Below are 8,180 nucleotides of genomic sequence, written 5' to 3'. Positions count from 1 at the left end.
CAAGAAATGCCTAATTTAGGGAAGCTATAGAAGAGGTAGAGTTGGTAGAGCTTATGTGCAGGTTGGAGTCAATATGAGCAATGTGTGTTTGTAGTCTCTGGTTCTAGATTGTATCTTATTGAAACTGTAGATAAATGTTTTTCATGGGTGACTCCATTTTTTCTAGCTCCCAGAAAGGATGTCTCAAATTACAATAATGACACTTGAGAAAAAAAGAGAAAAAGAAAAATTTCCTCCACATACTTGAAAAGAATGGTGTGAAAACATTAAAGAAATTATTAAATTTTCAAGACTTTTATAAATGTCATTGAAAGGAACTTTGTATTTTCAAGAAAGACTTTTTTATTGGTCACTTAGTTGTAGTCAAACCCCTTTTGAACAGATGTAATAGCAGCCAAAATGTATATACAATTTGGAGAGAATCTCACAAATCTAAGTGCACATAGGTAAAGCAATTGTTTCCTATATAGCCAAAATGGAATGTACTAGTGAATTTGCACAGTGTTGGTTACATTTTTAAGTTCTCCTTGGCTTGTTCTTACAACATTTAAACTTTTCATCTTCTCCCCTTGTATCCCTCTCTCTTTCTCTCTCTCAGGCTTTGACTAATTTAGAAAAAAACTATCCTACTGCAGGTGACTGCCTTATCATTCCATCTACAATGCACGTAGTCTTCAATGGCCCAACCTAAAGATATGAAAGAGTACCACATTTTCTATGAATGCCACATAAAGGTTTTGATATACTACAAAAGTGAACAATGAGTTGGGTGAAACAACATCCACAATAACTCGATCGACAGATTCACCCTTGTTAGCATCTCTACCTTCTCGGCCGGAGGATAATGTACCATGCCCAGACGGCTTCAACATATTTCTCTCTTCTTTTAAGACTCTTACAAGGTCGTGTCACCCAGGATATGCAACACCTTGGCTCCAGTCATGTGGCTCCCTTTGACATGTCCGTTGTCCTCATGTTAGAGCCTCTTGACGTCCTTTGGAGTTGTCCCACCTACCCTAATATGCAATGCTCTATTTTGTAGAATGTGAACAAAGTGAAATACAAGTGTGCACCTACCTTAGCACCCCACAAGGTATCCACCTCCAAGGGGTGACTGGGTTGTTGTTTGCTACAACTAACAACATTGTGCCACTTTGGAAAAGGCAAATATCGGGGTCCCTAGATTCATTAACAGATTTGGTTTTGAAGGGGTTCGACAAGGAAAGTCTAGAAACCATTTGGAGAAACACTAGCTGAGGCAAGAGGGTCCTCAAGTTCGACCGTCATTTCACCAGCTATAAACAAAACCCTTATAAAAAAACCAAAGAGTTCGTGCCATCATGGACTATTTCAGACAGTTGAGTCAGATCCTCTCTCTCTCTCTCTCTCTCTCTCTCTCTCTCTCTCTCTCTCTCTCTCTCTCTCTCTCTCTCTCGTTCGCGAGATGGCTTGGTTATCATGAGGGTATTTGTTGTGTGCATCGATCTTGTTCGCGAGATGGCTTGGTTATCATGAGGGTATTTGTTGTGTGCATCGAGAGAGAGAGAGAGAGAGAGAGAGAGAGAGAGAGAGAGAGAGAGAGAATTCCCTACTAGCTCATTTGGGTACCCATTTTAGACCACAAAAATGGTTATAGACTTACAAGGAGCACTAGTGGACGATGAGCTAGCTTTCCTTAAAGTGTTTCAAATATTAATTGCAAGCTCGTGTCTTTGCAAAGCCAAGTCCTTCAAATTGTTGAAACTTTCTTGAGTGAAGCGGACTTATCAATAGCCCCCTTGACATCTATGACGGGTTGGCGAAAGGAGACGACAATGAATGTTGAAGAGGCTCATGTGGCATGCTCAAGATGGTGCTAAGGTTTGGGCAAAGCAGATCCGGCATGAAGGGGTTCATTAGGGCTGCATGTTGGAGTTGGCTCAACAAAAGCGGCCATGGTAGGCTAGTGGCTAGTAGGACGAGAAGCTGATCCGACACTGCATGAAGTTTGATAACGATCCTAGCTACCTCAACTGAGTAACCAAGAACTAATGACAAAGCAAGTGAGAGATAGAGTGAGCATAGAATAGAGACACTTGCTCTTCACTCCGTCTTGCTGATAGATACAAGCTAGTTGCTACTCCCCTCCATGCATGAGCCGTTGAGCTAGCGAATGCAACCTTTAGTGAACTGAATGCGAGGTAGTGAGGGGATCCATGGCTGCCAAGTCCACACACAAGATTTTATGCAATCATAGCCGTCAAATTTTATGCACATCCTTCCAAGTGCATGCTACGCAGGTCTGTATTGAAAACAGATTTGATGTGCGAGTGAGCAATCCCTCCTGACTGCAGACTCCTAACTGCAGACCCCGCCTACTGGTCACCTTGGCAACCCCAATTCTTTGTAGCATACGGCCACCCTCTAGAGTATAACCTGCACAATGCGGAAAAATGCATGATTACTTGTGTGTATTAGAGAAGCAAGCGATCAGGAGAAGAAGAAGAAGAAGAGAGTTTTAACGTCGTAGGAAACTATCCCAAGAGACCTTAAAGATCTAGCCGGAGAGAGAGAGAGAGAGAGAGAGGGAGTATGAATCATGGGCAAATTACGATTGAAGATGCAGGCAATGACGCCGAGTTGTGGTATCGCAGACTAAAGATGGGGCTGCGCATGCGCACAGGTGGAAGCCCTCACCAGCAAGGCTACAAACGGTCCTCTCAACGTGCAAGCAGTTGGGCTCCTCCCGGAAGCAGCTCATCATTAAGGGCTCCCCTCTCCCCAGCTCTACTCTTTCCACTATCTCTGCTAGCTTCTCCCAGCTTGAAGAGAGAATCGCTCACATCCCCCACCTCTCTTCAAGAGGGAGAATGCCTCTCACATACCTCGCACACTAATAACACCTTCGATCGAACAGAGGTAAGCCCATTTTGCTAGTGCGGAAACCGAATTAGTCCCCAATTGGGAAGAGGAACACAGTACTTTGCCAATTCTGCAACTCCCTCCGCCAATCCAGGGCCCGCCGCACTAGAGCAGCCCCCTTGTGCGTCAGAGACACAAAGCCTTCAAGACAGAGTCTCCGAAATAAGAGAATCCCTTTCTAAAGCTCCCTGCATTGATACCCCATTACCGATCATATGGTGCCCTCCAAACTACAACGCTCTCTTTCTTTCCTCTGTTTTGCTCCAGGCCAGTAGCAGCCTTGCACAGACTCCCGAGGCCGGCCTCTTTCAAGCCGACGCCCCAACTCTTACACAAGGTCCAGGCTCCAGCTCGTACAGTAGAACTTTCTCTATAAAAAAACTCGTTTTGTTTTATAGAGAAAGAGGTAGGTCTCACCGATTTCGGAAAAATGGTAGGAGGCCAGAATAAAGATGCCTTTATTTAAGAGGATCAAAACTACCGCATGGTGGGCGATGAGATGACGAGCATGGAGAGGAAGGTGGCACGCAGTAGTGCAACGATGCGCAGGAGCCAGTAGGCCAAGGCGGAGCACGGAGCCTCGTGCACTGTCGCATGAAGCTGGGGAAAACACAATTTTTAAAAAAAGTTTAAGTACACTTTCAGAGGACGAGTCGCTTGCGCGCATGATTGATTTAACGCTTTGAAACAGTTTGGGAGAGTTCAAAACCTGTTAAAACTTGTAATTTTGCACCTCCAGCAGTCCTGCAAGGCAACAAGGCAGCAAGGAAATCTATCAGATTCCGGGCAATCAAAGTGGAATCCTGCCAGTATGTATGTAAGAGATGGCAGTTCCAACGTGAGAAATTTTCGTCGCGCTGGAAAGAGAAAAAGCTAAATGCCATGAAAAGCCCATGGCCCTCTTTTTCTCGTCGGACGATGTCCTGCATACTTCTCTCTACGTACTCTGAGAGCCACTAACGTTATGCAATCTTTTCCTTTTCAGTGTCCATCATTCGCTCTATTGGCATGGGGTATACGCAAGTAATGTGAAATAAAAGAGGAGGTAGTAGGACATGGGGTACTGCATGACGACGACGACAATACAAGAGAAGCGTGTCGGCTAGATAGTGGGCACGAAGGGGCTTGCAACCAAGCTCCATCGATGGTGGTTGCCACTCACAAGGCGGCAATGCAATTTCAAAGGCCGGTAGGGAAGATAAATCTTTAGATTTGGTGCAGCCAAGTGAACAAGCTCGTCCTAACGGTTAGACACATAGCTCTCGGATTATTGCCTTCCCACCCACCGTGGTTCAAGACCGGCATTGAGGACGAAGGACTATAAAATCTCACAGAGAGAGAGAGAGAGAGAGAGAGAGAGAGAGAGAGAGAGAGAGAGAGAGAGAGAGAGAGAGAGAGAGAGAGAGAGAGAGAGAGAGAGAGAGGTTCCTCCATAATATGTGTGTTGGTGTTCACCCTTTGGCTTCGTTATCATGAGAGCTAAGTGGAAGAAAAAACAAACATGGCAGCTGAGACTAGAAGGCGAAGAGATATGAGGGCAGACATCGAAGTAGTCACATGTGGCCTCTTGCAGTGCAAGGACTTTTTTGAATACTTGCAAATTTTCATGGAGATTCTCGAGGTTCGACATTTTGTCCATGCTCGACATTTTTCTGTAGACCTAATGAGTGTCAAGGAAAATACAAATTCACAAACATACAAAATTCCCTTCAGGATAGATTCAAAGATATTTTTTTTAAATAGCTGATAATTTACTCTTTAATTTCTTAAATTTTTCAAGCGGACTTTTTCCTTTCCTCTCCCATCAACCAGTTATTTTGATTTTTCAACCGGCGCAAGGACAAGTTGAGGCACACTTTTCCCAAACAGTGATCTGTTGAAAATAGATAGCTTATTGTCTCGATGATAGTGATATTGTTTCTCGGTTTTGAGAGAGAGAGAGAGAGAGAGAGAGAGAGAGAGAGAGAGAGAGAGAGAGAGAGAGAGAGAGATCTAAGCATCTTCTCTCACTTAGTAGCATTCTTCCTAGTGGGTGGACATGATCGTCCAGGTAGCAAGATTTTATTACCACCTTATCTTAAGCAGACACAAGCTCAAAACAGACTAAATTTTGCTGCAAAAAAATAGTATGGAAAGTCCATCTTGTTGAAACTGTCATTCCAGATGTGGATAAGCCTCTTGTACTACCTTTAAGAGTAGGATCTGGTTTTGATCTTCACAAATTGGAGCCAAATTTGCCTCTTATAATTGGCGACACCAGGATGTGAAGCATATTTCAATAGTGATGTGCTTGTCATTGTGTGGTAGATGTTATGTCCTTCTGACATCTGCCAGATTTTTCCAAACACTGATCTCTTATAATTGGCGACACCATGATGTGAAGCATATTTCAACACTGATGTGCTTCTCCATTGTGTGGTAGATGCTATGTCCTTTTGACATCTGCCAGATTTTTCCAAACAATGATTCAAAATGGAAAGGAACCGCATCTTCAATTTTTGTGAAAGAAGTTGTTCAATATTTGATGCATGAAGCGAGATATACTATGGGCAATTTAGATGTCACCCGCTTATTACGAAGGCCAAAGTGGAGTCCCCATAAGGAGGCCATAAAGTAGAACCTCTATGAGCTTCTTAGCATAGATCCTTTAGTAGTTGATGTTAAAGTCAAAACCCATGAAAAGGTCGATACCTTGGGAGAGAATCGTAGCATTTTTGCCCACACTGTTATGTTATTGATGAAGAAATAAGAAAACAATATAGAGTAAAGATTTTTAGTCTTTAATTGCTACTGGTGTTTTTACCAATTAATTATTGATTAAGCAATGATTCAAAGAGAGAGAGAGAGAGAGAGAGAGAGAGAGAGAGAGAGGGGTAAAAGAGGAAGAGGAAGAGACGTTTTAACGTCATAGGAACATTCCACAAGATACTTCACATTTCTATCGACAAGTCTTGAAGTGCTTCTCTAAAGGGAAGGTAAGGGAAGGGGAGATACTTCTCTAAAGGGAAGGTAAGGAAGGGGAGAGCCTGAGAGAGACGTGCCTTACGAGAAAGAACTCAGAGAGATTCAATGCATAGTCACATGATATATGTGTTAGTAAATTTGCGTCTTCTTTCACACATAGCACACTTGTGAAGATGCCTTGCACTTGCTGGGTACTCATACTAATAGTAAAGTCGATCACTAGATTTGTATAATGGTGCCCTATCTTCAAAACATGGTCCATAAACTTCTAGAACTTTCCACATTAAGTATTTCTATGTTTTTGCTAGCAATGGTGTTGACATTTACTATTTGGTTTCAAAGAAATCTCTCTCTCTCCCTCTCTCTCTCTCTCTCTCTGTCAAATCATTTAATAACTTTGCTCAATTTTGAGCTTGCTCGGATAAGTTCGCTCGATGTTTGGTAGAACTCCAACAGCGACGCCAAATGTGGGACGCATGTTTAACCTCACCATCCTATCTTATTGCAGTATTAGCGAGAAACACGATTAATTTGTCAAACCATGGGACGAAGCTGACTTGACTAGTGCATAGAGACTACAAGAGGTTGTCAATCTCTCGGAAAACGACTAACAACTCGCATCTAACTCAAGCTACACTCAAGTGACTGAAATCACCAAAAGCCAATCGCTCATCGGCAAGCAAATCACATCCGTTACAGCATCAAATGACATCCAAATGTAACGAAACTTCTAGGACAACTTTATGAGACCTAAGCACACATGCCTATGGCCTCAAATCCCACTTTAGGTCAAGTTTCAAAATCGCGATTATTAACAGTAGTGGGTTTTTGACCTAGTCGTTTTTGACCCTGAATGCATCTAAATGCTTAGCAATGATACCCCAATATCCCGCCTATGCTTAGTTTTCGATTTAAAAGTGTAAATTCCTAGTTTTAATGAAATTAGGCCGCGGGTCGACGACGCCAAAAGCTACGAAATACTTTGAATGGCTTACATCAATTCGTAGAGCTCTTACCTACGGTTGCAATGCAACAAACGCAATCGCAATGTGACAACTGAAGAGGGAGTAGGAAGCGCAAGAAGGAGAGGAGTGAGCACCGTTAGCTCATGCTGTGTATTTCTTATCCAAAAACTTATAAAAAACTTACAAAAATTGGCTTTTATACCTTAGCCAAGGTTTTTGAGTGGTCAAAACTAATAATCTGGAGTTCTACCAAAGCTAGGAATTGACTGGCTGATACAATCTGGAAGCTTGTAGGCCCGGCTCATTAATTACAAAGTTTACCAAGAAAATAGGAGTTACAATATTTCCGATTCATCAAAATAATAATTGTTTACAAGGAGAACTCCGAAAAATGGTGTCCGCGTTAACTTGCTGCTAACATTGCACATACACAATGTGATAATGTGAATGTAAAAAATATTACAAGATTACTAGAAGGCTCGATTGTTGAACTAATGCAAGAAAACAACACCAAATGTGAGACCCTCCTCACATAATCACCAAAGGGTAGTGGAGCATGCTCGTGCCCAAGTGGTGATTAGGGAGTGTAATTATTGAGAAGACCAATGCAATAAAGATTAGCAAAGCAATAAGCCTAGGTATAAAATCAGCGGCTCTAATACCACTTGTATGAATTGTGGAGCAAAAGCATGCTCTACCCTAAACGTCATTAGTGAGCTAAGCTATGGTGGATGAAGCCTTAAACTCACCATGATGCTAGGGTTTGTTAAGTATTGAGCATGATTTACCCCTTGTAACTTTTAGTCTCAAAAATGCACATTTGTAAGGCCCCTGTTTACGAGGAGAAGTCATCGTGCGTTAAAGAAATCACTCGTCGAAAAACCAAAAATCACGCCAAGTCTCGAGCTTTGCTCGAGACTGGTTTCGGTCAAAATATTCCTTTTTTGCTGAAATATTATGGTCGGACGGCGGCCGCAAAGTGGTCAAAAAATGGGGGGTCGGTTGGCCGGTGGCCGAATTCAATGGCCGGTGGCCGTTTTCTAGGCGGACTTATCTTCTTAAGTGCAGCCACACATGGGCACATTGGAGACTTGTCTACATAAGGACAGCTACACTCGGTTGTCTCTCATGAGAGAGGGAAGCCCTTTTGGCCTATAAAAGGAGGCCTTTTCCACACACAAAATGAATTGTGAAGTTGATGAAGCAAGGTGCATGTGAGGTGGTGAGATTGAAGCAAGGTGTGCTAAGGGTATAATCCCTTTGTAACCTACTTTTAGTTTGAAGTACTAAAGCCACTGAGTGGCTTTTTTCCTGTGGATGTAGCCCACATTGGGAGAACCACGTATATCA

At 42.7% G+C, this 8,180-nt stretch overlaps 2 pseudogenes; one reads left to right on the top strand and one right to left on the bottom strand.

Moving 5' to 3' along the window:
- Nucleotides 1-1,785: 1,785 nt before the first annotated feature.
- Nucleotides 1,786-2,743, bottom strand: LOC147433776 (uncharacterized; annotated as a pseudogene).
- A 1,659-nt stretch (nt 2,744-4,402) lies between these two features.
- LOC147433775 (2-C-methyl-D-erythritol 2,4-cyclodiphosphate synthase, chloroplastic pseudogene) lies at nt 4,403-5,650 on the top strand (annotated as a pseudogene).
- The last annotated feature ends 2,530 nt before the right edge of the window (nt 5,651-8,180 follow it).

This window comes from Adiantum capillus-veneris, chromosome 19 (genome assembly GCF_014529385.1).
Source record: "Adiantum capillus-veneris isolate H3 chromosome 19, ASM1452938v2, whole genome shotgun sequence".
Lineage (NCBI taxonomy): Eukaryota > Viridiplantae > Streptophyta > Polypodiopsida > Polypodiales > Pteridaceae > Adiantum > Adiantum capillus-veneris.
The sequence above is the reverse complement of the archived record's forward strand: the minus strand, read 5'-3'. Positions and strand labels throughout refer to the sequence as shown.